Source organism: Lytechinus pictus, chromosome 4 (assembly GCF_037042905.1).
Source record: "Lytechinus pictus isolate F3 Inbred chromosome 4, Lp3.0, whole genome shotgun sequence".
NCBI lineage: Eukaryota > Metazoa > Echinodermata > Echinoidea > Temnopleuroida > Toxopneustidae > Lytechinus > Lytechinus pictus.
In genome coordinates, this window is record NC_087248.1 from 23,131,991 (window position 1) to 23,142,656 (window position 10,666).

The 10,666-nt window shown below is 36.2% G+C and overlaps 1 long non-coding RNA gene across 2 annotated transcripts; it reads left to right on the plus strand.

Annotated features, from left to right (window-relative positions):
• Window positions 1-327: 327 nt before the first annotated feature.
• Window positions 328-8,184, plus strand: LOC135153897 (uncharacterized). Of its 2 annotated transcripts, none has more exons than XR_010293418.1 (4): window positions 328-533; window positions 3,636-3,828; window positions 5,492-6,069; window positions 7,641-8,184. It is a non-coding gene; the product is annotated as an uncharacterized LOC135153897 (long non-coding RNA). The 2 variants fall into 2 exon arrangements; XR_010293417.1 differs by having other exon boundaries at window positions 339-533; window positions 3,636-3,750.
• Window positions 8,185-10,666: the final 2,482 nt, after the last annotated feature.

Genomic DNA, 10,666 nt, shown 5'->3' on the forward strand with positions numbered 1-10,666 from the left:
GGTGAGGGACATTTTAAAATTGTCACATAAGGGATGTTGACCTGAGCTCGTCTAGCTCGTGAATTACGATATTTCCTCCTTTATTTTCAATGATTTCAGTGATGTATATTGTCCTGAATTAATTGATTAAACTAAATAAACGTGTAGCAAATGTTGAAAGGGCATATCGACGAGAGTAATCCATTAACAAAACGCCGATGTCTGTCCATGATAATAGATCCATAGCAATGCACTGGGGCGAATAAACGAGCGCACAATAGGCGGGAAAATTTGAATAGCTGAAGGGCAGGCGATAGTGATACAGGCTTACAAAGGAATGCAAGCCGTGAATACGGGGTACACCACGGCATCATCATCACGTGCACCAACAACAACAACGCTTAGAAAGGCTTCAACGATAGCTGAATTTAAACTGCTGGAAGGTTTTTCCCCACAAGATATCCACAGATTTTCTCTCCTTATATTACAGCGTATGAGAGGAAAGGAGGGAAAATACAGGAAGGGATTTCATACATTATTCTGGCGATAACCAGGTAAGTGCATGTAATAATTATCTCAATACTTCATGTAAGACGATTAAAGATGATTTTGAAAATTAAAGTAAGATGTCATCTAAGTTCAAAATATGTCACCAAAACTAAGAATACAGAAACCGAAGAATACAAAAGAAATAGAAAAACAGTTAGAATTCTTTTGGTGATTGCTTTCAGCTACGTATGTGCTACCGATTTATGTATTGTACCATAAATTTGTAAATATTTATTTATGTATGTATGTATGTATGTATGTATGTATGTATGTATTTATTTATTTATTTATTTGCCATTTGTGGGATGGAACACCCTATCAGCAAATGCTGTTTTTCGTATAGGGGTCCATGCACACAAAATAAAAAGTACAATATACAATCAAACATGGTAATAATGCCAAAAGCAGAAAATCATATGACATAAATCATAAAAACATACAATATTAGTGAAAGAAACTTGATACTTGATATATACTTGATGAAGTAATCCCTTTGGCAGCTCATACAGAAGCTATACTGGGATGATGAATAAAGTGAGCCACTGGAAGGAGTGTTATGAAGTGCAGAAATGGTGATGGATAGACATAGCAAAATACATTATGATAATAAAAGTAAAATATAATTAAAAGCAGTAGGGGGACTAAAAAACTGAAAAAAATATAAACAATAAGAAAAATAACAGTAAGAAAAATAACTTACATAATCTAAATGGTCAAGTCTACCTCAGAAAATGTTGAATTGAATCAACAGAGATAATCAGACAAACATAATGCTGAAAATTTAATCAAATTCGGATGTAAAATAAGAAAGTTGTGACATTTTAAAGTTTCGCCTATTTTCACAAAATAGTTATATGCACAATTTAGTCACATGTAAATGAGAGAATCAATGATGTCCTTCACTCACTATTTCTTTTGTTTTTTTATTGTTTGAATTATTAAATATTTCAAATTTTACAGATTTGACAATAAGGACAAACTTGACTGAACCACATAATGTTTAACAATGGTAATTCCACACGTTCAGGGAGAAATAAAATGTTGTTTTACAGGACAATGAGGAGAAAATTAGACTTTTTCATATTTCATATAAGAAAATGCAAAAGAAAAAGTAGGTGAGTGATGTCATCAGTTCCCTCATTTGCATACTGACCGGGATGTGCATATAACTATTTTTGTAAAATTAAGCGAAGCTTTAAAATGTCATAACTTCCTTATTTCACATCCGATTTTGATGAATTTTTTCAATGTTATGCTTGTTGGATTTTTCTCCTTTTATTCAAATAAACTTTTTGTTGGACATATTATCAGCTCGCGCTTCGCGCTCGCATCAATTGTTTAGATAGATATCTATCCTATTCTTGGTTACAATAAATGTATTAGAATTTTAAGGTTTTGGTCGGATTATAAAAGAGGTTTAGCTCGCACTTCGCTCTCGCAAAAATGTTTATTTAAATAGCTATTGTGTTCATGATTACCAAAAGTGCTCAGAATGTCCCAATTTTAGGTCAGATTACCAAAAATATTCATCGCATTCATTGTTTAGATAGGTACCCATCCTGTTCATGGTCACAAAAGTGCTTAGAATGTCCATTTTTGGGTTGGAATAACAAAAAAATTGACTAGTTATATTCCTATCCTACTCATGATGACCAAAAGTGCTTGGACTGTCAAAATTTCTGCAAAATTTTAGGTCGGAAAATCAATATTTTTTTGGGCTTCGCGCTTGCATCAATTATTGTTTAAATAGATACACATCTCATTCATGGTAACAAAAAGTGCTTTAGAATATCAAAGTTTTGGCCAGATCTATATGAAAAAATTTCAGCTCGCGCTACGCGCTCGCATAAAATGTTTAGTTTAGATTATGTCCATTATTTCATGATTATCAAAAGTACTCAGATTGTCTAAATTTTAGGTCGGAATATCAAAAATGTTCACATCAATATTGTTGTTTAGATAGATACCCATCCTGCTTGATGACCCAAAGTGCTTAGAATGTCAACATTTTAGGTCAGGTTATCAAAACTTTTCAGCTTCGTTTAGATACTATCCAGTTCATCATTCATGTTTACGGGGGCGCCATTTTTCGAAAAGTACACATTCATGGTACCAAAATCAGGCAGGGCCCACGGGGTGCAAAATCCTGTAAATGCACCTGCTGCGTTAGGTATCTCATCATGTTTGTAAGAGAAACTAAGATGTACTTAAAACTACAGACGTTAGTGTAGACTACCCCGTAAACAAAAATATAAACAACAGCTTTAGCAGCCGGGTGAAATTCGGGTGAAAATATTTCCCCCTAAGATTTGCTTCCTCCGCCAATGTATAAATGTATAGTTTCATGTGATTTGATTTTCGATAAATTACATCAACGTTCAAGCGCTTAGAGACATTCTTTGTGATAAGCGCTATATAAATGATGTTAATTATTATCATTATTATATTACCAATGTCTTCAATGTCTTTTCATTATGTTGGTATCACATCAATTATGGTACATTCTTTAATATATTTTCCCTTTAACCCCATAATATGGTAGTCCGGTCCACAGGGTTTGCCACTGAATACTGCAACTGGAACTGAAATGGATTAGTAATTTAAAACTATATCATGAAAGATGAGTTCACCCAAATATCATTGTTATGATAGATTATATTCTTAAAGTCAGAGAGGACTCCGCGGGCCCCATGTCAAAAAAAAAACGGGTGAAACAGCAAACTCAGTAAGAAGAGGTGATGTTTGCATACTTAGGAAGGGCCATCCTTTGAATTTCTAAATTTTCCAAAACTTTTGCATTTTTGCGGATACCATCAAGTGATTAATATACAATTGTAAAATATATATAATCTTGACAGAACGTCGACTTGGTGCATATTACTTTTAAAATTTTCTAATTTGGGGATTAACCTTGATAGGTCAAAGTGTCCTTTGTCATTCCCCAAATTTTGATATTTGTGTGATGTTGTAACTGATTTTAAATGTTCCTTTTTGCTGTATTGATTATATTGGATAGTTGAACCTTTTTTTTTCTTACGTGTGATAAGGAATCCATCGCTGGTAATATGAGAAAAAAAAATGATTGTCATGTCAATCCTTTTTTTAAGATATACCTGGTTTTACTGGACAAATAGGCCTAGGATAAATAGGATCCAGCAGAAAATGAGGTACAGGAAATCCACCAGGGACCCAAGCGGCCACCAGGAAACATCGATGCATCAGGTTAAACTCATTCGTATCTCCTTCATCAAATACTGAATTAGGCGGGGTTTTTTATGAGAAGCCGATCCTTTAAAGACGGTTTGTATCTTACCCTTGCGTTAGTCGACTTAGAATAATTTTCATAGGGTGTATTCACAAAAAGGAAACACAACTTGAATGTTTGTGATAAATTTATCCAATTAATAATAGTTAAACAAAACCCGTAAAACTGGTAAAGGTATAGCTAATTAACATTAAAATGAAATCACATTTAGGTGTTACTGTATATGACAATGTTTAATCAATATGTTCGAATAAGCAGAATGTTTTTATACATATGAACAAAAACAGACATAAAGGATTGGTAAGATCTCTTTTTATGTCCTTATTCATTGTCTTTACTGTGTTGTGCATAATAGTGAACCAAAAAATGCACTTTCACTCAAAAAAGGGTAAAAATTCACTCTTGAAAGAGTGAAATTTCATTAGTCCCTCATCTCACTCTGTGGGGAGTGTGAGTAGGGACCAGGGTCCCGTAACACAAAGGTTAGCGATCGATCGTAAGCTTGATCTTCACAAAAAAAAAATCTTCACGATTGGTTGTACATTGTAGTCAATGGAATCAATCGTAGAAAAATGTTCTACGATCATTGCTAAGCTTTGTGTTACGGGCTCCAGATTAGCTCCCTGCCTCCTTTGCATTTAGAGAGTATATCAGCATAAGATATGAACATGTTCATGTACCATTCTCACAAATCCGTCCTCGTTAAGATTATACCAACAACTGGTAAAAGGAATCGTTTGAATATATTTTGTCCATGACAGGGTAATAATGGTGAGACAGGTGACATCAATAATGATAATTATGGAAGCAAAATACACTACCAAAACTCCGGTGTTGATTTAACACCAACCCGGAATCTATATAATGACTACACCAGAGAAGTATTAAAATAACACCAGTTTGGAATCAAATCGAAGCTGTTTTAATACTAATTGGTGTTGTAAACACATATCTGGTGTTGGAAAAACCAAAGTGGTGTTGTTTAACACTTCTCTGGTGTGGACATATTCCGGGCTGGTGTTAAATCAACACCGGATTTTTTCAGTGTAGCGGTTAGGACTTATACACATTCTAAGCATTGAATATAATGATTCCGTCTTTAGTACCACTACACTAATACAGGGATGTAAAATAAATCCAGATGAAGTGTAATCACGGACCAATCGAGTTTTGAATTTAGTTTGAATTCTACAGATTCATTTTTAAATCTCAAAGCTTTTGAATTTAAATCCTTCGAGATTTAAAACTATTTTCAAAGGATTAAAATTCCACATTGCGATTGGCCCCTAATTACATTCCATCTGGATTTATTTTAAATCTGTGCAATTATTGATGATTAAAATTAAATTTTGTTTATATTCAAAACGTTTTAAAACTGGTAAGAAATTTAAACCACTACTTTGAAGGTCATTCAGTGTTGTATACGGCCTATATTTCTAAACAGCCAGATTTACTGAACGTGATTGGCTGCCCCGACTTGTTACCATGGCAGTTGCCATAATAAAATGGTTATAATTTCTGTTTTTAAAAGGGCCGTTTTAATCGGCTTGAGAAATAAAGATGAATTGAATTAAATTGATATATAGTCTGATACATGCAGTTGTAATTCCTTATGTGATGAGTTGTAGCTCTCTGTTGCTGGCATGTCTGTAGAAGACAGTTCCACCCATTTTATTTTCTGTTTTTTTTTCCCAACAGCACAAGAATTAACCTTATGTCGACCAAGTCTTCCACCCCACATCAGGGCTCAAATTACGACTGACTGTTGCCCAATGCATGCCGAATCACAATTTTAATAGGGCTACGCTAGAGTATAATACAGTATATACATCGCCACCCATGTGGCCTGGAGAGCGTTTCATCAATATTTTTCTCCGACAAATTGTCAAACCTGACATCTTTCAATGATTTTAATTGGCTGAGAGGCACTGTTCCTATGGTAACTGTCGGATAAAATGGGACTTGTCGGATAAAACGTCCGACAGGTCCTTTCATGAAACGCCCTCCTGGTCAACACGGATTGGGGCAGGTTTTCATCAGGAGATGATGGCGGGTCAGGTGGATAGGAGAATGTTGCTTCGAAGGCGTCCTCGTGAGGCTATCCTACGGTGAGATAGGTCTGACGTCCATCGCAGTTCACCGGCCAAGTCTGTTTCCAACTTGAGAGAGCCTACAACACGCAGGATCACCACAGGAAGGTAGAAGGTGTGGCAGTGTACTTCGGTCGACGATGCAGATACGATGGCCTTTACGACTGGAAAGTTCCCCCGATGCAGGTAAGGGGTGATCAAGGATCTCTAGTTGGTCAACTTGACCTGATGGGAATGTTCACCGAGACATACAACGGGATTCAATGACAGAAAACAGGAAACCGTTCCGTCAATATTTTTTTTATCCTGCAAGTTTTCGGATCCGATAACTTTCCTTGATTTTGATTGGCCAAGTTGATGTGGTAGATGTCGGATATAGAGCGGGACTTGTCGGATAAAACGTCTGACAAGTCCGTTCATGAAAGACTCCCAAGTGCCACGTCTTACAAAGAGTTACGATTGATCCAATTTATCCATGGAAATCTATCAATGTCATCAATTTTCTTCAGGAAATTTGCACTCTGTCCTTTGAAAACAAAGAGAAGCACACTGAATTTTTAAGAAAACTGTGAATGTAGGACTGCACACCATTTCTAGAAAAGTGAAGAAAAATGTATTTTAGATAATGGCGTTGCTGGCTTTCCATAGTTATGGTTGACTGAATCTATCGTAACTCTTTGTAAGACGGGGCCAAGATCAACCAAATTGACTCAACCTTACTGTTCTCTGTGATCTGTTTTATGGCATTATTCAGACATACTTCTGGATGTTAGTTATTACTATTGAGTATATGAGTATGAAATTGATCCACGTCCATATCTCGGCTGACATTAAATATGGAAAATTGCTGCTTAAACTTAAGCACATCTTGTGTGTAGGGCCTAATTTATATCTTGCAAATCCACATGAAAGTGCCCGGAGCGAATGAAAAAAATTGCCAAATCGCTCACAAAAGTTGTTTTTATTTTTCTTGATTTACTCGAAATTAACTATTGTGTCATTTGGGTCATTATTATATTCGTATAGCCAATAAGTGATTTTTCTCCTTCTGATTTTATGTACTTATTTATAGACGAACACACCAGTCAATTGTAGCTGCAGTGTTAAAGTTTGGGTGTTAGTTCAACACCTTTGATTGCTACTTTTACACCCTCTGGTGTTATTTCAAGCTCTCGGGTGTATTTTGTACACCCCAGGGTGTAGTCCTGCGGGGAGCCTATCTGGTATTAGATTCAACACTACATTTTTACACCGAGTTTGACCAGTTGAATTTTTATGAATTCAAAAATTTACAATACTTATTTGGATATTTTACAATAGAAATAACAATATACAGGTATGAGTTGTATACTTATATTCAGTACTGTGAATCAATCAATTTTGATTTGACTTTAGGCATTGCCGACGAGCGCCAGTGGGAAAGGATTGCTCGTTCTCCTGTTTGTCTCCCATCGAGGGACCAAAATGTCACAAATTGCTGCCTATGACTTTGTCTCGTTTATTGATTCGAGACGCGCCAGATAGATTATTTAAAAAAAATCAAAGAATATTAACTTTGTAATTATTACCATGGTAACCTTGATTGTAATTGGCTGCCGAGCGCTAGTGGTAATCGCCAAAAAGAAAAATTACCATTGTCATGATAGTTGCAGCTCTTTACGAATCGGGCTCTAGGTCCGTTATTTTGTTGGATGAATAAACGAGATACGGGAGACTGTTTCATTTTTCTTTCCCCCTTTTCTGTCGTTTTCCATTAGAGCAAGAATTAACCTGGCGTCGACCAAGACTTCAAGATTTGCTGGTGGTCAACGATATGTGAGCACCTCATGCATCACGGGCCAAAAGCTTGGAGTGGAACAGGCTTACGTTCGAGTAGGTCAGCGAGGAAAAGAACAGGTTTTCATTAGGAGATGGTGGCGGGTCAGGTGGATAGGAGAATATTGCTTGGATTGGAAGGCATCCGCATGGGGTTATCTTCCGGTGAGATGAGGTCTGATGCCACTCTGCTGATCATTCAATTCGATTTGCCGTTTGAATGCGAGGACCCAGTTTTACTATGAGAAGGATCGAGGAGGATGTGGATAACGGACTCCGGTCGATGGCCATGCCGATCCCCATGGTTGGAAGGTTCACCCGATGCAGTCTCGTCATGGTGAGGGGTGATCAAAGATCCAGTTGGTCTTCTGTATGTCTTCCGCTGGCCCGAGCCCAGGGACTTTACGTTATGACCAGGGACGGATCCAGGATTTTCCAAAAGGGGGGACAAATTTTTCGGAGGAAAATTTTGGCAAGCCCCCCCCCAAAAAAAAAAAAAAAAATTAAAAATAGTTCGTATACACACAAAAAAAATTGACAAGAAAGAAAAGATGGTCTTAAATTTCAGAAGAGGGGGCAGACCTCTGTTTTAATGGCATTTTTACATTACAAATTTTAATTTTGCTTCTCAAAGGGGGGCACGTGCCCCCTATGCCCCCCTTGATCCGCGCCTGGTTATGACCAATATGACCAACATCATCTTGAACTAGGTCGACCAAGACCTTCCTCGCATAAACGACAACGCTAATTACCCCTTCCCATGATCTGTTTTGGGTTTTCATGGCGTTATTCAGATAAAAATAACGTTTACTGGGCCCCGCCTTACAAAGAGTTACGATCAATCGTAACTCTATGGAAATCCATCAAAGTATTTTTTTCTACAGGAAATTTGCAAAATGTCCTTTGTAAACAAAGGAGAACACACCAAATTGTCAATAAATCAATGAATTTATGGATATACATTCATATCTATATATTTTTTTTGAACAGACATGCCTTTCATAATGTTGACTTTGCTGGCTTTCCACAGTTTCGATTGATTGGATCAATCGCAACTCTTTGTAAGACGGGACCCTGGTGAAAAACTATAGGTAACACAACCTTTGCCGACTACCTTGAGTAGGGAATGTTTGTATTTTACACATTTACTGTATGTGAATTCTCAACTGGTTTCTGTTTAATTTGCGGGGTGTTCTCATGCATGCTGTGACATAAAGTCCCTGAATTTCTCAAGGAAGGGGCTGTATAATGTCATCATGTCAAACATAATAATAATGATTGTTTAATGCTTCATTAGGATTTTAGCAGATATACCGCATGCGGTCCATGGCGATGAAAAAATGAATTGAATAACTGATTGTTGAAGAAATATGCCTTTGGAGGCTTTTAAAATGACATCGTCTTCTAAAGCTCCAACACTTTGCTTCATTGCACTGTTCTCTCGAAATCTCATTATTTCACACTCCTATTTATTCCTTATAAAACTGCCTTTTCATAGGCCTATTCGGGGTTCAGTATAGCAGCATAAATCCGAGGGCAGCATGCAGTTTGAGTGGGCAGAATTTTTTTTTTGATGAAGATGAATATGGGGCCTGATATTTATAATACAAAAGCTAAATGCACTTGGCCAAAAATGAAGCTTGGGGTTTGAATTCCATGAATTCCACATCTTGGTTTTTTTTTGCTCAGATGCCTCGCTCACTCATCTATTAAATGTGTTTTTTTTTTGTTAAGATTATCCTTCAGAATCTCATAATATTTTTACAAAACTTGATGGTTAAAAGGTTCAACATTAATTCGGTTACTTACGAAAGGAATATGCTTTGAATATTTGTCATTTCTTAAACGAAACAGCATAGCCGGTGGAAGTGGGGAGGGGGGGGGGCAGGATCATTTCAAAACAGGTATAAAAGTGTGGGGAGAAACACGCATATTCTGTGGAAAGTTCTGATCACATACGAGAACTTCCCCCTCCTCCAAAAAATGTGAAAGCTCGCATTTTTCCGTTCAAAATTTATCTGAATTAAAAATAAACGTTACGCGCCTTTTCATTTTATATGTGGCCTTAGCGGCCGCCAAAATCTTAATGCGAAGGAACAAGCACCCGTTTTTTGTCAATAGTATATAAATATTTAAAATGCAAAAGAATATTACATTGTAAAGTTTGCATGAAAGTGGCTCCAATGGTGACATGTGTCTAATAATTCATAGCCATCGTGCTCTATGCCCATAAAACTAACAAAACATACACTGAAATTGAATGGTAAAGATGATCAAAATAAAATGTTTTTCGTGTTTTCATAATTAAAAAAAACAATGATTTGAAAGTAGAATCATAAAAAATGAGAAATAAAATTATGTCCCTTCTTCTGTCGGCTATGCTGCGTACTTATGTGTCCTTTATGGGTTGTTGTACAATCAGGGAATATCAATTAAAAATGCTCTCTGTGCATCATAAAAAGTAATGTTATTGTAACCTCAAATCTACGATGGCAAGTTATATGACACTTTGATAGCAGACTGCGAAGAAGAAAAATATTGGACTACACATTCATTATTAAAAATTGACCATAATTTACTGTCTTATTTCTTTCCATTTTTTTTTTAATTTCGAGCCCGCGCATGTATTATGCAGCCTTGTGCATCGTCTCACCAATTATAATTGATTATTGAAATTGTTTAAATTTCTAAATTCTTAAAAGCTTCAGACAGTTTTTATTTTAGGGAAAAATTACTTGATTGATAATGTCTTTGTCTATACTTGTGTAGTAATATGCAAAACTCTTATAGACGGTTCACTTTGCTCACTTCTGCTTATTTTTTTTTCAGACGTGTCTCGTTCCACTGTCCAAAATTACCCCCTGCGAAAATTGAACACAAACAAGAAAAGTTTGAAAAGAAACTAAAAGCTACATTTTTGTCAAATTAGACAGCTGATCGAGTTTACCCTGATTGTATAACAGCCGAT